The 15577-nt window shown below is 43.2% G+C and overlaps 1 protein-coding gene across 10 annotated transcripts in view; it reads left to right on the forward strand.

Annotated features, from left to right (window-relative positions):
- The window catches only part of ddx4 (DEAD (Asp-Glu-Ala-Asp) box polypeptide 4), a 76871-nt gene that overhangs the window by 4755 nt on the left and 56539 nt on the right, over nucleotides 1–15577 (forward strand). Inside the window, exon 2 of one of the 10 annotated variants that reach the window (XM_055634354.1) lies at nucleotides 5969–6064. The exons of 6 other annotated variants lie outside the window; for them this stretch is intronic. The gene's annotated coding sequence lies outside the window, so the exon portion shown is untranslated. Of the gene's footprint in view, nucleotides 1–5968; nucleotides 6159–6982; nucleotides 7130–13658; nucleotides 13767–15577 lie in introns of those variants that run through there. 3 more of the 10 variants (XM_055634337.1, XM_055634389.1, XM_055634363.1) reach the window with 3 other exon arrangements.

A 15577-nucleotide genomic window follows, 5' to 3' on the forward strand; every position in this document is an offset into this window, starting at 1 on the left:
TCTCTGAGTGTCTTGTGTGGGGGCTGGTATGGGGGGGTAAGGGGGAAACCGTTTCGGTCGCATCCTCCACGGAGAGGCAACTTTTTCCATGTCGCCTCCCCCGTGGCCTAACATCGAGGATCGGTGCGGCCTTTCCCGGAGACGTGCCCGGGGCTTCAGCCGCCGGCGCAGCGAGGATGCTTTCGTCGCGTGGCGGGCGAGACCTCGCCGGGGGTTGCCGGGGAGGAGTGCTCCGTTCGCTGGCCCGCGGCAGCCTAAAGCTGCGGTCTGCAGAGCGTCCGGAGCTTGGGATCCCTCGTTGGGGACCCGGGAAAAGAGCTCTGACCGCTGGCCCGAGGCCAACTTCTACCGCGGGTGCAGCGGGGATTTACCATCCGGAGCCTGGGATCCCTCGCCAGGGATCCCTGGAGAGGAGCTCCGACCACCAGCCTTGTAGTCTGCGGTTCTTCTTGCTGCGGCGCGGCGGGGACTTTAGGTCTTCGACCGCTGGCCTGCGGCCTACACCAACATGAAGCTGCGGTCTCCGGTGGGGAGGCACAGATTCAGGACTTACCTTGTCTGAACATCTGGACGCCCGCAGTGGCGACTGTGGAGGGTTGGGGTCCCGACCACTGGGGGAAATGGAGGAGGACTGTCCAATTTTTGTGCCTTCCACCACAGTGATGAAATTTTTATTGTGCATTGTGTGTTCTTTTTTTATTGAACCACTGCTGGCAAATTTATTTCACTTGCACTTTATGTGCAAGTGACGAATAAAACTTGACTTGACTTGACTTGAACAGAAAAACAGACGTTACACGGCAAGATGCAAACCACTGGTTAGCCGCAAAAATTAGATGGCCAGGTTACAGTTTGCCAAGAAGTCTTTTAAAGAGCAACCACAGTTCTGGAAAATGGTTCTACTGGACAGAGGGGACGAAGATTAACTTGTATCAGAGTGATGGCAAGCGCAAAGTATGGAGGAGAGAAGGAACTGCCCAAGATCCAAAGCATACCCACCTCATCTGTGAAACACGGTGGTGGGGGAGTTATGGCCAGGGCATGTATAGCTGCTGAAGGCACTGGCTCGCTTATCTTCATTGATGATACAACTGCTGATCAAAGATCCTATAGCGAGCAAGATAATCCACTCCCGCTAAATCCAATGGGCTGATATGCAACGGAGCAGAACGTCAGCCTTTTCTTCGGCCATTTCAATAACCCGACCCGACTTTGTATATCCCTCTCGCAGTGTAATCAGCGTTGCGGGGGAACAGTTTGTGTGTGTGATATAGGGTTAGATTCATAATTCTGTTAATTCATAATTCTGTTAAATTTTGTTAAAGATTAATATGTTCACAAATTATGATTCTGTTAATTGTCTTTTTTAATGTTTTTTTTTAAACATTTCTTTTTAAATGGCTTGTGTGCTGTGTTTGAGTTGATTTTTGTATTACACTTGCACTTTGTAATTCATCTAATCACACTGTTCACAACTGCGGTATTTGGAAAAAATAATAGCAATATGAAGATTCCAGTTGCTCTACTCTTGGAAAGTTCCTTAAAATGTTCCTTAATGTTCCTTAATGATTTTTTGTGTCTATGGAATTGTTTTTCAACAATAAAATGGGTCTGGTCTTCCCAATAGCCAGAGAGTGGAATGAGATCTGTCTGTAATGGTGGGGTTATCTAAATGAAGTATTTAACAAAATAAAAATTGTTTTGAGCTAGATTAAAGAATGATGGTATAACTTAGGATGGTTTTATTCAGCGAGCATACAACTGATTAGATTGTGTAGGAAAGAACACACATACATACACATATATGAATGTGATATAGATGTATATAACCATATAACACACACATATATATTTCTCCAGATTTTTATATATATAAACTTTATTTCGGACACAAGGCCAGACAAGAGACAACAATACATAAAAATACATTGCAAACCTCCCCGCAACTTTACCCTGGCGTCCTAGCCGTGCTGATCCGGGCCAGACTTCTCACACGTTGTGGAAGGAACATAGGCATCTTTTTGCTTTTTATTGTGAGGCAGAGAGGCAGAAAGAAAATTAGAAGATTTTTACCAAAGATCTTTGATTTTGACGAGGATGTTTCCGTAAATGGCTTCTGTCTCCGCGCTAGTATCTTTGCTCCGCTATGGGATCTTTGGTGCAGAGACGGAAGCCGGAAATGGGGCCGAAGATTAACTATGACTCTGCCCATGACCCTACTACGTCTTTTTCATCGAGTGGACTATCTTGGTCGCTATAGGATCTTTGCTGCTGATGGTAGTAGCATAATGAATACTGAAGTGTATAGACACATCCTATCTGCTCAAGTTCAAACAAATGCCTCAAAACCCATTGGCCGACGGTTCATTCTACAGCAAGACAATGATCGCAAACATACTGCTAAAGCAACAAAGGAAATTTTCAAAGCTAAAAATGGTTAATTCTTGAGTGGCCAAGTCAATCACCCGATCTGAACCCAATTGGGCATGTCTTTTATATGCTGAGGAGAAAACTGAAGGGGACTAGCCCCCAAAACAAGCATAAACTAAAGATAGCTGCAATACAGGCCTGGTAGAGCATCAACAGAGAAGACACCCAGAAACTGGTGATGTCCATGAATCGCAGACTTCAAGCAGTCATTGCATACAAAGGATATGCAACAAAATACCAAAAATGTTTAAGAAAGAACTGCAGATGCTGGTAAAATCGAAGGTAGATACAAAATGATGGAGAAACTCAGCGGTTGAGCATCTATGGAGAGAAGGAATTAGAAGAAATCTATGGTGAGAAGGGATCTATGGAGAGAAGAATTTCAGGTTGAGACCCTTCTTCATGACCACTTTCATGACTAAACATGACTACTTTCATTTATATGACATTGCTGTGTCCCAAACATTATGGTGCCCTAAAATGGGGGAATCATGTATAATATCTGTAATTTTGTATACAATATACAGTATACAGTAATTCTGCTGTAATTTCTACATGGTTAAACCTAAATGTATAAAAATGCCCTTTATTAAAATCTGATAAATTTAACCACATGTGATTTTTCTGTTACAAATCTCAAATTGTGGAGTACAGAGGCAAATAAATATATGATGGGTCTTTGTTCCAAACATGGCGGGTACTGTACATCGGCGAGACTAAACGCAGACTGGGCGATCGTTTCATGGAACACCATCACTCAGCTCGCCTGAACCAACCTGATTTCCCGGTTGCTGGACACTTTAATTCTCCTTCCCATTCCTACAGACCTTTCTGTCATCAGTCTCCTCCATTGTTAGAGTTAGGCTGTTGGAGGAACAGCATCTCATAGAGTAAGGCTGTTGGAGGAACAGCATCTCATATTTCTCTTGGATAGCTTTCAGCCCAGTGGTATGAATATTGATTTCTCTCACTTCAGGCAGCCCCTGCAATCCCTCTCTATCCCTCCCCCCACCCGTCATACTAGCTACTTATTTTCACCCCACAAACATCTTGTTTCATTTCATTGTTACATGTTTGCATATATTTTATTCATTGTTCTTTATTTCCCCACATCACCGTTTATATCTCTCGTTTCCCTTATCCCTAACCTGTCTGAAGAAGGGTCTTGACCCAAAACGTCACCCATTCCTTCTCTCCAGAGATGCTGCCTGACCCTCTGAGTTACTCCAGCTTTTTGTGTCTATCTTCGGTTTAAACCAGCATCTGCAGTTCCTTCTTACCCACACTGACCTTTCTGTCCTAGGCCTCCTCCATTGTCAGAGTGAGGCTAAATGCAAATTGGAGGAACAGCATCTCATATTTTGCTTGGGCAGCTTCCAACCCAGGGGTATGAATATTTATTTATCTAACTTCAAGTAACCCCTGCTTTTCTCTCTCCATCCGCCCCCCCACCCAAATCATACCAGCTTCCATTCTTACCTAGTTACAGCTAACAATGGTCTGTTTCCTTTATCATTGTTTACATTTTTTCATATCTTTCATTCATATGTTCTATATATCTCTGCATCATCATTTATATATCTCCCATTTCCCTTTTCCATGACTTTCAGTCTGAAGATGGGTTCAGATCCAAAACGTCATCCATTCCTTCTCTCCAGAGATGCTGCCTGTCCCACTGTGTTACACAGCATTTTGTGATTTCTCTTTGGTTTGAACCAGCTTCTGCAGTTCCTTCCTGCACATCACCTATCCATGTTCTTCAGGGATGCTGTCTGACCAGCTTAGTTTCTCCAGCACTTTGCATCCTTTTATATATTAAAGAGCATCAGCAGTTCTTTGAGAATAGGGAAGATTCAAACAAGGGGACATGACTTCAGAATTAAGGGACAGAAGTTTAGGGGTAATATGAGGGGGAACTTCTTTACGCGGAGAGTGGTGGCGGTGTGGAATGAGCTCCCAGTGGAAGTGGTGGAGGCAGGTTCATTGGTATCATTTAAAAATAAATTGGATAGGCATATGGATGAGAAGGGAATGGAGGGTTATGGTACGAGTGCAGGCAGGTGGGACTAAGGGGAAAAAAATTTGTTCGGCATGGACTTGTAGGGCCGAGATGGCCTGTTTCCGTGCTGTAATTGTTATATGGTTATATGGTTATATGGTTTCTGCATCTTTGTGTGTATTTATGAATTATGAATTACTCCTCTACATATAGCCCCATTGACTGAAGCAGGAGTAGATTCTGTATGCTTTACTAGATTTGATGTAATTCCCTCTGACCCTGTCTTGATTTCTGAATACATTTGAAGATAAAGAACTATATTATGTCATCCTTGATTGCATTGAGTAGTCAAAGAGGGACTTTACCATTCTCCATCCTCAATCATCAATCCCTCTTGTTCCTCAATGATTTCTGGGGTCAGCACCTTACCATTAACTTCCAGGTATCCCTGCTAGCCACTGCTTAACCCACACATCAAAATATATCAAGAGTATTGTATTGTCAAATGTCTTGAAACAGACCAATAAAATCCTCAATCTTACTTGCAGTAGCATGACAGATATGTAAATACCATTCAAACAATGCTTGCTTTAATTCAATTTTTGTTAATAAAATAATATTTTTATATTAATAAGCAGCTGGCTCAAATTAACAAAGCAATGAGCTGTTTAGTCTCCTTCATGCATATTATTCAAAATGATGCAAAACAATAAACCCTTAATTTAATGTAACAGGTTTGATGTCAAACATTTTTTGGCAAAAAGCCGCCTTTTTCTATCTCAGCTTGTGGAATTGGTTTTTTATACCTTGCCTTGTTTTATTAAAAGTTTAAACTATTATGGGAAATTGCTAACTTGGTAAGATTTCCCCCTCCTGCTCTTTGTCTTTTAGCTGGGTAGATCAAGGATTTCCACCTCTTTACACCCAAGATCTCTTGGTCAGATGGAAAGGCATACACACAAATAAGTAAATTGAGCAAAACATACTGCTGCATGAATGAGGTCAGGCAGTATAGTTTCTGTTGAGGGAAATGTACAGAACAACATTTTGTGTTGGGACCCATCAAGCAATCTGAAGAAGGGTTCCGATCCGAAATGCTAAATCCCTTCACAGAAACTGCCTGATGTGCTGAATTCCACCAGCTTGTTGTTTTCAAGATTCCAACAGACTCTGCGTCTTCAAGTCAGTAAATTATTCAGTACAGGAGTTCAATTTAGAACTTTGAAATAATCGAAAGTTGTAAAATATGTCGTTATCAAGCAGTTATTTTTATATATACTTTTTATGCTATGGATTTGTAATATATGAAAATAATCTAAGTTGTATCAATCTAAATTAGCATATTCATAACGTTGTTTTTAGTTTCTGAGCTTTTAAAATATATTCTTTGAGGAAAATAAGAAAGGAGACCTTTGACTTTAATAATTGCCATAATCTAGTAGGGAGCCATCTAGTGTTAATAATGTGCATGTACCGTAACCTTAAATTAAACATCCAATTAAATGGGCCATTAGAGGCAAATAATAGATATTCTTTCAGGCAAAATTCAGGTGAAATACTCATGCCTTGTCCCGAGCGTCCGGAGAGTTTAGGACCCAGCGGAAATGCGTGATTTGTTTTCAGCCTGTTCTTGAGGTGAGAATATAGCGAGATAACGGCTGTTTTGATTGGTTGTTTATAAGAGAAGATCGTGGTTTAAATCCGTGTTGTACCGGTTAAAGATCCGCAGGTAAGACGTCGCAGGTTTCAATCATTTGCGCGGATTGAACAACTGGTAAAATATTTTCTTTGTTCTCGTCACTTAAGTGTTTTAGGTTGATTTTTTCTCCGGATATTTTTCTCTCTTTGTGTGTTAATTTAAACATTTCGCGTTGCAGCTCGATGGTGATTTTTGTGTTTCCATTATTTTTCTTTTGGTGAAAAGTTAATGTGTTGACGTAAAATCTTAATTGGACGGTACTTAGTTTAAACTTTTAATACCACGGGCGTTTTCGATTCATGGGTTTGCTTCGGAACCTTTCCCCCATTTATGGGTGTACACAAACTTTCCAACTTGGGTATATAATACGTGTATAATTCATGGAACTTGGACATAAATGTTGATTCGAGTGTGTGGGGGGCGAGTAAGCGAATGTAATTATCCAGCAAAAGTTGATGCACCTTTTTATCCGTTATCTTGTTTTGAAATCTCTTCCCCACCTCCTCCCCATTCTTTCAAAAATAAAATGGAGGAGGAAAGTTTTGAACTCCACTAATAATCACAGTAGGGGTGAGTGAGTTGAATTGCATGGACACCCCGACATTGCTACATTTGGCAGCAGGTAACCCCGTGAGCGGCCCGCGCGCCGGCTGGTCGGTGATTCTACTGCATTCTGACGTCACAATGGGGGTTTGCGCCAGGCGCCGGTTGTTGGGGGAATGGGGCGCGAGCCGATGTCACGTGCGCCCGTGGAAGGCCACGTGAAGCTAGAAAAGGCGCCAAGCGGGCGAGGGGGAAGGTGGCGGGGTTTAAGGTAGTAAGTAAATGCTCACGTTAACGAGGGGGTGATGGTGGTGGAGGACTAAGAGTAGGACGACGAGGACTAGGAGGAGGACTCTGGCACCAACAGCAAACTCGAAGACCACCAGTGGACAGGCGTGAGCAGTCTGGACACTTGTGCTACTTGCCCTTGAACTTGGTTCCATATCATCCTCGAAGTGGTAAAGTGAGGGACTGCCTCTTAAATGTGGATGCAGTCTCTAAACGCCGTGAATGATTCACACGGTGGAAATTAGTTTGCGGGATTAAAATGGGCGTGGTTGTAACATGTCGTCGAAGTTGCCTGACATGAGAATATTGTTGATACTTTAAATGGAAAACAAATCTTACTCGAAAATGTTAATGTTCCAGTGAGTGAATGGAGGAACTCCGTGTTTTCTATTTATTTGGTATATGCGGGCATTGGTAGCACTAGCATTAAAATCCCATCCTCGGGACAGTAAAATTGATGGTACAGTGAAGAAAGTCATGTAAGATTACAATAGATTTTAGTCAACTGGGCCAATGGAAAATTTTAGATAATTTAATCGGATAAATACGACATATTTTGATAAGACAAACCAGGGCATGACTTGCAACATGGCAGGGTAATGAGGAGTGCTGTGGAACAGATAGCCAATGTGCTGGGTTCCTTGCAAGTGTGGTGAAGGAAGTGTTTGGTATCCTTTCGTTCAATGGTCGGGTATTGACTACAGTAGTTGGGGTGTCCTATTAAAGCTGCATGGTTCTGGTTGCCCTGCTATAAGAAGGGTGTTATTAAACTGGAAAGGGTGCAAAAACAATGTACAAAATTGTTATGAGGTCTGCGAGGTTTGTGTTATAAGGAGAGGATCCAGGGTGAACAGGTTAGATCATATCCTTGCAATTCCAGAGGCTGAGGGGACACCATATCAAGGGCCACCCACACACCGATAAAAGAACAGAAACAGGACGTTTCTCTTCATACTTTGTCTACTGCATTCTGTGCTTATTATGTGAACTATTTTGCATTGATTAGACCAAATGTAAGCAAGGAGAGTTTCACCAAACATCTGTGCTCTCTGCTCAGGCTGCTGGATTGTTAAACATTTTAAAAGCCCAATTCCCATAATATCATTTCTATCCTTAGGGAGCCTTGTCAGAATGAAGCCATGTGGAAACTTGTGCCATACCTTGTAGTCTGCGTGGGTGCATTTCAACCCAAGAGTATGACTCTTGAATTCTCTCATTTCAAGTAATATTCCTCCTTCACCTGACAATCCATCCATGTGTCCCCTGCCAGGTGTGCTCATCTGCCAATTAATTCCCCTTTCACCTATATCAAACTATGACTTTGCAGGGTTTGTCTTACTTTCAGCACTTTTTCAGTTTTCTCCTCCAAACTCGCAAGAGAGTTCCCAACCCGAAATGTCATCTGTCCATTCCCTCCACAGATGCTGTCTCACCTCCTTTGTTTTTCTAGCACTTGGAGTTTTGCTCAAATGTTATGCAACTTGAAAAGTTACATTACCAGCATTTTTTTTATCAGGGTTGATGAGTTGTGTAGTGTCTTTAGAATGCATATTCACTTGTAGTTTGTGGAAGATGTGTCTTAAGCATAACACACACTGAGGTTACACTCATTGAGTTAAGTGGAGAGTCATGATTTCACTTCTGACCATACACCAGCTTATTCCTTTTTATTAATAAAGTGCTCAGGAGAGGCACTGACGTCTAGTCTCTCATTTTGTGGCCACCTTATTTTTGCTGATTGGGTCGTTTCTAATGGTCATGCCTGACACTTGTAGAGGATAAATGTTACTAACTTATCAAGTGTGAATGTTGGTCAAATTTTGCTTTATGCAGTTAGACACTTTCAATGCGGGGTTGTGAACGAAACTCAATGTTGTAAATATCTACACTTACACGGAGGGAAATTTATAGATGAGGGCGCTGAAAAAATCCTTTAGTAATGTCATGGCAAAGAGCAAAAAATTACGGGGAAACCAATTTGCTCTGCTTTCTATTGACTTGTTTTTTGAGGGATCTTCTTGATCCCTCCTCTGTTATTACCTTGATAGTGTTGGGATCATGGTGGTAGTGTAGGGACTGGGATACTGAGAAACGGGGCTCATGATTTCAGTGTGGGCTAGGCTGTTCATGTTTGAGATGAGAAGAAATGTTTGAACTGTGGAAGAATTGTGTGAACTGTAAGGTGTTGGTCTATTTCTAAAACAGTCATTTAAGGATCTTTGATTTTGTAATTGCATGGAAAGGTGACGTGGATAAGGCGTAACGTCCTCTATGCATTGATTCAGGACGGTCAGTATCTCTGTAATGGAAGAGACTAGAGTAAATCTCTGTAGTCCTTAAATTATTAGAGAAGGAGATAGGTGCAATTATTTAAGCAAATGCAAGTCTCGGGAAGAATGGGGTAGGATAAGAGATGGCAAATGCTGAATCTGGGACCAAAAAAATGAAAGTGCTGGAATTTTTTTATTGTTGCTTGAACTGTGCGCAAAGCAGCATGTGTTGAATTGAATGATGGTCAACATTTTGGATCAAGAAGCCATCTGATGAATGACTGTATAGCGAAGGTATCCAGGGTGTAGAAATAAGAGGGGAGTGGCGAGGCAGCGGTTAGGGTAGAGAAGGGGGAGAATAAATCGATGTATCCAAGTGGGGAAGGGCAAGTCTTGAGACAGACTGGTGAGGGATACGTGGAACCGTGTAAGGATGATGGGCAGATTGAACAAGGAGGGGGAGGGAGTAGGAAAATCAACCATCGGGGAAAGAAATCAAGGTTTCGGTGATGGGCTGATAGAAGCTGGTTCGTGAGGGTAGTTTGGGTAATGGAAAGGAAGGGGGGCTTGGAATGGAAAAACAAAAAAGGAGAGAGAAACCAGGTGCATGGAGAAGGGAAGCCATGTGGGATGTGGCTTACCTGAAATTATGTAATGTTTAAGAAAAAACTGCAGAGGCTGGAAAAATCGAAGGTAGACAAATACTGGAGAAACTCAGCGGGTGAGGTAGCATCTATGGAGAGAAGGAATAGGTGAGGTTTCGGGTCGATACCCTTCTTCAGACTGATGTCCGGGGGGGGTGGGGTGCGGGGAAAAAGAAAGGAAGAGGTGGAGACAGTAGGCTTGTGGTAGAGCTGGGGATGGGGAAGAGGGAGAAAGCAAGGACTACCTGAAATTGGAGGTCAATGTTCATATCACTGCGGTGTAAACTACCCAAGCGAATGGCTATGTCGCCTATCCTAGTACTCCAGTGATGCTGCCTGACCTGCTGAGTTACTCCAGCAGTCTTATTTGGTACACCAGCATCTGAAGTTCCTTGTGTCTGTAAAGAAGTCAAACAGTTTCCTCTGCTGATGTGTTTTCCAATTGGCTTTGTATAACCATATAACAATTACAGCACGGAAACAGGCCATCTCGGTCCTTCTAGTCCGTGCCGAACACGTATTCTCCCCTAGTCTGCACTCAGACCATAACCCTCCATTCCTTTCCCGTCCACATACCTATCCAATTTATTTTTAAATGATAAAATCGAACCTGCCTCCACCACTTCCACTGGAAGCTCATTCCACACAGCTACCACTCTCTGAGTAAAGAAGTTCCCCCTCATGTTACCCCTAAACTTCTGTCCCTTAATTCTGAAGTCATGTCCTCTTGTTTGAATCTTCCCTACTCTCAATGGAAAAAGCTTATCCATGTCAACTCTGTCTATCCCTCTCATCATTTTAAAGACCTCTATCAAGTCCCCCCCCTTAACCTTCTGTGCTCCAAAGAATAAAGACCTTTCTCTGTAACTTAGTTGCTGAAACCCAGGCAACATTGTAGTAAATCTGTACTCTCTCTATTTTGTTGACATCTTTCCTATAATTTGGCGACCAAAATTGTACACCATACTCCAGAATTGACCTCACCAATGCCTTGTACAATTTTAACATTACATCCCAACTTCTATAGGGTGATTTCACGAAAGGTCACTGGAGCGTAGATCCGCACCCACGTGACTGAAAATCTCAAGTGGAGGACATGCTAGACATCCGGTACATGTTAGTGGATGGGAAAACACGCACTTTCCCACCCGTTAAAAACATAGAAAATGGCCAGGTTTTGATCTGCAATTTATTGTGCCAGTCGGGGTGACTGTGAGGCACAGCTACCTAGATTTACAGTCCAAAAAAAAGATAGAAACTAAGGTAAATTAAAGAGGGAGCTGAAGGTGCCAATCCAGCGGAAGTGAACAGCGGACATTTGCCGTGGAGATTTAAAGGTCCAAAATATTGGGAATTATCGCGTTTGCTCGCTGAATTTCATCAAACGTAAGGCATTATTGACTTATTGACCTCTGTTATTATTGACCTCTGTTCAACTGCATTCCTCAATTCGCTACCATTTGCCATGTACGTCCTATTTTGATTTGTCCTGCCAAGATGTAGCACCTCACACTTATCAGCATTAAACACCATCTGCCATCTTTCAGCTCACTCTTCCAAATGGCCTAAATCTCTCTGTAGACTTTGAAAATCTACTTAATTATCCACAACACCACCTATCTTAGTATCATCTGCATGCTTACTAATCCAATTTACCACACCATCATCCAGAATATTGATGTACATGACAAACAACAGTGGACCCAACACAGATCCCTGAGGCACCCCACTAGTCACCAACCTCCAACGTGACAAACAGCCATCCACCTACTCTCTGGCATCTCCCATTCAGCCACTGTTGAATCAATCTTGCTAATCCACCATTAATACCCAACAATTGAACCTTCTTAACCAACCTTCCATGTGGAACCTTGTTAAAGGCCTTACTGAAGTCCATATAGACAACATCCACTGCTTTACCCACATCAATTTCCTAGTAACCTCTTCAAAAAATTCAAGAAGATTAGTCAGACATGACCTTCCAGGCACAAATCCATGTTGACTGTTACTAATCAGACCCTGTTTATTCATATGCCTATATATATTATCTCTTAATTATCCTTTCCATTAATTTGCCCACCACTGACATCAAACTAATAGGTCTATAATTGCTAGGTTTACTCTTAGCACCCTTTTTAAACAATGGAATAACATGCGCAGTACGCCAATCCTCCGGCACCATTCCCGTTTCTAATGACATTTGAAATATTTCTGTCATAGCCCCTGCTGTTTCTACACTAACTTCCCTCAATGTCCTAGGGAATATCCTGTCAGGACCTGGTGACTTATCCACTTTTATATTTTGCAAAAGTGTCAGTACTTCCTCTTCTTTGAATCTCATAGTTTACATAGCTACTCCACTTGTTTCCCTTACCTCACATAATTCAATATCCGTCTCCTGGGTGAATACCGATGAAAAGAAATTGTTCAATATCTCCCCATCTCTTTTGGCTCTGCAGATAGCTGTCCACTCTGACTCTCTAATGGACCAATTTTGTCCCTCTTTATCCTTTTGCTATTAATATAGCAGTATTTGGATTTACTTTCACCTTACTTGCCAAAGCAACCTCATATCTTTTAGCTTTTCTAATTTCTTTCTTAAGTTTCTTTTTACATTCTTTATACTCCTCAAGTTGCTCATTTATTCCATGCTGCCTATAATTATTGTAGATCTGTCTCTTTTTCCGAACCAAGTGTCCAATTTCCCTTGAAAACCATGGCTCTTTCCAATTATTACTATTTCCTTTCAACCGAACAGGGACATAAAAATGATGTAACGGAATTCTTTTTTTTTAAATTTTGCTATTCTGCCTTCTATTGGGATAGGAATATTGGGGTGGGGAAGCTGCAAGCCGGCAGCCCTGTCAGGCGCGTGTCCATTTTTTTCTACTTTTTTTTTTAGTATGTTTTAATGTATGGTTTTGATGTTTCTTTGTGTGTCTTGTGTGGGGGCTGGTGTGGGGGGCTAAGGGGGAAACAACTTTGATCGCCTCCTCCACGGGGAGACAACTTTTTCCATGTCCCCTCCCCTGTGGCCTAACAGCAAGGATCGGTGCGGCCTTTCCCGGGGATGCGCCTGGGTCTTCAGCGGCAGTGCAGCGTGGACTCTCGACGTCGAGCGGGCGAGCCCTCGCCAGGGCTCGTCGGAGGAGAGCGCTACATTCGCAGGCCCGCAACAGCTCTGCAGAGCTCCAGCTGGCGCGGCGTCCGCAGCCTGGGATCCCTCAGGGATCCGGGGGAAAAAGAAGCTCCAAATGCCGGCCCGCGGCAAATGTCTACCACGGGCGCGGTGTGTACTTACCATCAGGAGCGGTGTCCCTCGCCGGGGACCCCTGGAGGGGAGCTTCGACTGCCGGCCCTGCAGTCTGCGGTGCTTCATGCTGCGGTGCGAACTTTAAATCTCCGACCGCCGGCCTGCAGCCTACACCAACTTTAAACCGCGGTCTCCAGTGGGGGAGGCACCGTTTCAGGACTTACCTTGAGTTCTTACTTTCTCTGCACATCTGGACACCCGCAGCGATGGCTGCGGAGGGTTGAGGTCCCAACCATGGGGGGAAATGGAGGAGGACTGGCCAAATTTTGTGGCTTCCACCGCAGTGATGAATGCTGTGGTGGATGTTTGTGTTAAATTTTTATTTTTGTTTTTGTGTGTTCTTTTTCATTGTGCCGCTGCTGGCAAATTCATTTCACTTTCACTTGTGTGCAATGTGACGAATAAAACTGATTGTTGTTGTTTAATATTGAGAACTTTTCTTCTGTTTTAAGTTTTGTTTCTGCACTTGCAGCTGATCTGATCCATTAGCTGCACTGTGCCTTCTGCAGCTTTGGTAGACCACGACATTGAGGCTTGTGTGGCTTTGCTGTAATCCGGACAAAGAATGTCACCTGACTAGGTAGTAATGTTGGAAAAATATATATGTTGCATTATAATAACTGGAATTCCAATCTCGGGAAACATTGTGCTGTCCAGTCTGAGAATATCTTTGTATTGTCCAATATCTTTGAAAGCAACACTTAAGACACATGAGGCTATTTCAAATAACTCTTTATCAGCATTGACATGGACAATTGCATCTGACAGAACTCCTCTCCCATGATGCTGCTTGCCCCTTCCTCTCCTTCCTACACTTCTCTCATTCCTGTCTATTTCCTTTTCATCCCCCCCATCTGTCCTTTTCCACCCATATCCCTTTATCTGATACCCTCCTGTCTCCACTTCAGCCTATGCTTCGCCCATCTGCAGATCAACCCCCACACCACTTTCGCTGGTATCCACATGTCATATGCCAGGCCTTTACTACATTTTTTCACATTTCTTTCCTTCTTGAAGGGTCCTTACTCGTGTCATCTGTCCATCTCGTTCCACAGCTGCTGCCTGACCATTTGAGTTCCTCCAGCAGTTTGTTTTGCCCAAGATTCCAGCATTTGCAGTTTCTTGTGTTTTCAATTAGATAATCCCTTGGTTCAGTTCTTGACAAATGTACTAAACCCAGGAATCGCTGCTGCTGCGATGTGCATTTCTCTCAATCAGACAGTTGTCTATCCTTGATGTTTCCACAACGTGTTCAAAAACGAGGACTGATTCATCCGTTGAGACCGTAATTGGTATGATATTTACTTTGCCAATATTTGGACTGATGCTCATGAGCCATTTTGGTCTGGTCAATGTCGATGATTTATTGGGCCTCTGCTGGGTTGTCAGCAGAGATTTGATCAAATATTGGGGAATATTAAGTGGGTTAAATGACTTGTTCCTGTATGGAAAAAGTAGCAGGGGTAGGCCACCTGGTCTCAAGCCGGCCCTACAATTCAACAGTGGTTGATCTACCCCAAGCCTTGATGTCTCAATCCATGACTTTGGACAAACACCATGCAGGAGTTCACTGGATTTTAGCTCTAATCCTGTAACTATATACATCCCTTAAATGTTCATTGGTTCAACCATTTCTATGTTATGTGCACATAGATACAATGAAAAGCTTGTACTGCACGCCATTCATCAAATTGTATCATGCACAACTACAATCGATCCTCTTCTGGAGCAGTGCATGGTTGCCACATTCTAGCTCCATCCTGTAATTTGCAAGTCTCTACCTGATCTAGGTCGAAGGCATGCAATTCTTGTATATCCCACAAAGCCCCTGTGTCCTGGAAGCACTGGATCAATGAAATGAGGGTCGACCTGGCCCAGTCCCATGTCATTGGTTCGTTCCACTGACGCTCCTTGCTGCTGTTGCAGGCTGCGCATATAGACTAATTCACGTGGCTTCTGTGCAGCCACCACCTGCCACTATCGCAACTCAAGGTCACCGCAAACGTGCTGTCTCCGCCAGTCATCCCAATTGCTTTTGACTTGGAGAACTTGAGTGTGAGCGTTTGAATTTGTTGCAGGCAATTATAGATAGAAACGTGTGACTTTTCTGTATTAGTGCCGGTGGTTCTCCCCTCAGGACTCCGACCAAACAAACACACACACAACATGTCCGGCAGATGGCTGCGGGCCGAGAGAGTAGAGAGGTAGAGGGGGGGAAAAAGGGGTAGATGGGGAGGGGGGTTATGATGTTTTGGGGAAATGGAGAAGTGGGAGGTGCCCTCACGCTCCCGGGGGCAGCTCTCACCGTCCATATAGTAGCTGCTTTTTGAAGTTACCTTAAATCTGTACAAAAGATCCTTCTGAATCTTTAGTGAATGAGTTATAATCAGC

Source organism: Leucoraja erinacea, chromosome 1, assembly GCF_028641065.1.
Source record: "Leucoraja erinacea ecotype New England chromosome 1, Leri_hhj_1, whole genome shotgun sequence".
Lineage (NCBI taxonomy): Eukaryota > Metazoa > Chordata > Chondrichthyes > Rajiformes > Rajidae > Leucoraja > Leucoraja erinaceus.